We start from the raw sequence: 3,358 nt of genomic DNA on the forward strand, positions 1-3,358 counted from the left end.
AGATATCCATGTAAATTTGAAGCCTCATGCTAACATCTTGACATTGCCTTGTGCAGTTGTATAAAGAGGTTGTTGCTTGCCTATGGCAAGCTATGTGGAAGGTATGAACTATACAAGGCCACAATCAAAGAAGTACCTGTCCCAAATCAAACCGATGGGAATTCTTGCGGCTGGAGATGTCTTCTCCATGCAGAATATGTCCTGCAAAGCTACTTTGCATTAAAACCTTTCATGACTAAGGTACCCATTTTGCAATGCATTCAGTTAGTTTTGGTTTAGTCTATAAAAGAATTCTCATCATGTGGTCTTTCAATTTTGCAGAGTGCTTTAAAAAACTACACATATGATTATTTGCAAAGATACCGGGTAAGTTTAATACAACACCTGCTTACTATGTCTAGCCCTAGAGAGCTTGAAGATAGCGGCTTGGATGAGCGCACTATTGATCTTACAAAACATGACGTGCCACCACGACAAACCCCTACATCCGATACAGTGGAATCGCATCGGGCCGAGGGTGTCATATCAGCAGAAGATCAAAGAGTCGAGGATGAGGGAAGGACAAATGAGCATATGGAAGCTGCTAAGGTTCAACCGGAGGAGACAATGAAAGAGGCAAGTCAGCCTGTGGAACAGCCAAAAGAGCCTATGGCTGAAACCGAAGATGAGGAAAGCAGGCCTATAGATGAGCAAAAGGATATGGATGAGGAAAGCAGGCCTCGGGATGAGCAAAATGATATGGATCAGGGAAGGATGTATGAGGCAAGCCGATCAACTTTGAATCAGGCAGAAAGGGCCATGGGAGAGACCCCTGATGAAGATTTGAATGATGACTATGAAGATAAAGCGGAGGAGAGCAACAACGACATGAACACTACAGAGACCCAGTATGGACCCTTGCTACCTGTAGATACGGTTGTTCCGGTAATGTCTATTCAAGTATGGCAAAATATGTTCAGCTTCTAACTACTTATATGTACTTGTCAACTTTTACAGAGGTTGATTATCTTGGACGTCAATGGATTGCTGCTGATGCGGGTGCCTCTCGGTGACAGAGGACCCTTTGAGGATTTGCAAACGTTTCGGATGGGAACTTGTCGAGTCGTGGTTCGTCCAGGAACCAAGGAGTTTATTGAGTTTCTTCTTCCGCGCTTCAGAGTTGGCATATGGTCTTCAATGCAAAGGCAAAACTTATCGCCACTAGTTGCAATAGTTTGCAGTGTATGCCAAGCTCACACGTCAGATTTTGCCTTTTTGTATGATCAAAGACAATGCGTTACTGTTGAGGGCCACTACCACCCTAAAAAACCAGGATTACCTCTTTTGTACAAACCGTTTAGCCAAATCGGTGTACCCTTTGATGCAACTAATACACTACTAATTGATGATACTCCCGAAAAGGGAGAACTAAATCCGCCGGGAACAACTATCTCACCACCTTCTTTCGAGGGGCATTCCTTCGATTTTTACCTTGAAGACATTCTGATTCCATACTTACAGAAATTGTATCTCAGTCCATTGTTCACGGACGAGTTTGTACTTTCTAATGAATTAAGATGATTCTTCTATCTGTCTTTGTCTTGTCTAACATATATATATATATATATATATATAATATATAGATAGACAGAGAGAGAGAGAGAGAGAGAGAGAGAGATTTGACGTGGTAAAGAAATGTATTTCAAGCACACTTTTTCACAGGGCACAATTGAAAAATGAGATCAATAAACTTCATGTCTTGAAAGTCATTTGTATACACTTGGGTTTACAAGAATATCTGTTACATTGACACTACTTCAACCCGACCATCCAACTCTTTGCACAAAATATCTTTTTCTCTTCGCCGCATCACCTTACGGCCAGCTAAGAAAAAGGAAAAATCTGATAGTTCCTTGTCCATTGACTCTTCAATGATGTCATTTCGCAAATGCTGAAGACTGCATAGCTCCCTTATTGTAACCACCAATAGTAGGCCATTCTCTTTATCAATCACTTCCACATCCACAGTAGGATTATCTTCCAAACCTGCAGAAACTTGGTCCATAGGAATGTACTTACCGTTTAGCATTTGTGATCGCATATACCAAAATGAGAGTAATAGTGATTGGCTTGCAATCATGTACTTGACAACTAGAGTATCAAGCGCGACCTCGCACCGTAAACCAATCTCTTCCTTTGCATACCATCCTTTGTCAAGAAGTTTGTCACAGGATGACTGCTGAAATGACTTGCACATGAACATAGTTTTTGTAACTCTGATGTTGTAGCTATGAAACAGCTCTATGAAGAGTGCAACAGGACAAAAGTTTGCAATTCGAACCAGTTTGGTAGGAATAGAGCTACGTAGAGACCTTTGTATATCCTTGTAGAGCTTACTTCGCATTGCCTCCACCATTGTTTCCTCGGGAACTGGCCAGTCCACAGTGTTCCAATCGGTCGGTAGAGGCAGTTTCACCAACATGCCATTCTTATTGCCTGAGCTGAGTTGGTAAAAGTGGTCATAAAAAAAGATTCCCTCATCAGCCAATCTTTTGCTGCTCCTCTCTGAATACTGTAGAGAACCAATATGGGCATGTACAACATGGAAGAGGCCTATTATGCACTCCACAGGCTCCCATTGCTCATAAGAAGAGGGATAAACATCTGCAATATATATAAGAAGAGTTAAACTAAGAGTATCAATAAGTACAAATGACAAATCTAATGTAATTGAGTTGTGAAGAGTAGAGACATTACTCATAACAAGCGGGAGAAACATTGCAAAATATATAAGAAAAGTTATAATGAGAGTATCAGTAAGTTCACATGTCAAGAGTACTTACAATTGCAACGTGGTTGATGTATATTTGATACATTTCCACCGTTTGCTATCACCTCTGGATGGGTAAACACATGCTGAACAAGAACTTCCTTTACAGATCTTTTGCCGATCTCAACTTTGAAATCCAACACCCTGGCCTTCCATGCTGAGCGGTAAACGTTGATACCACTAAACCTCTTGGGTCTTCTTGGTTGCATGAGGACCCATGAACCTTTGTTTATCCTTTGTCCAACCCATTGGTTGTCTGCACTTATTGAAGCTGGTATTGTAATTGAGGATATGCTACTACTTGGCCTTCTAGGCAAAGTGCCGTTGTTGTTTGTTGGTGTGAGAGACAGTAAACACCTTGAGGCTCTTGGGCGAGAAGACGTGGATGCCATAACTCTCAGAGAAAAGCTTTAGTGGAGGGAGATTCACTTTGAAAGCATTCTAATGGAGGGAAAGTGTTTTAAAATTCCAATATCTTGTGCGGGCTTAATGGTCACCCTCCAGTACGTTAATGACCATGAGAGAATATCAGAAGTGGGACCACACGCA

Source organism: Adiantum capillus-veneris, chromosome 30 (genome assembly GCF_014529385.1).
Source record: "Adiantum capillus-veneris isolate H3 chromosome 30, ASM1452938v2, whole genome shotgun sequence".
Lineage (NCBI taxonomy): Eukaryota > Viridiplantae > Streptophyta > Polypodiopsida > Polypodiales > Pteridaceae > Adiantum > Adiantum capillus-veneris.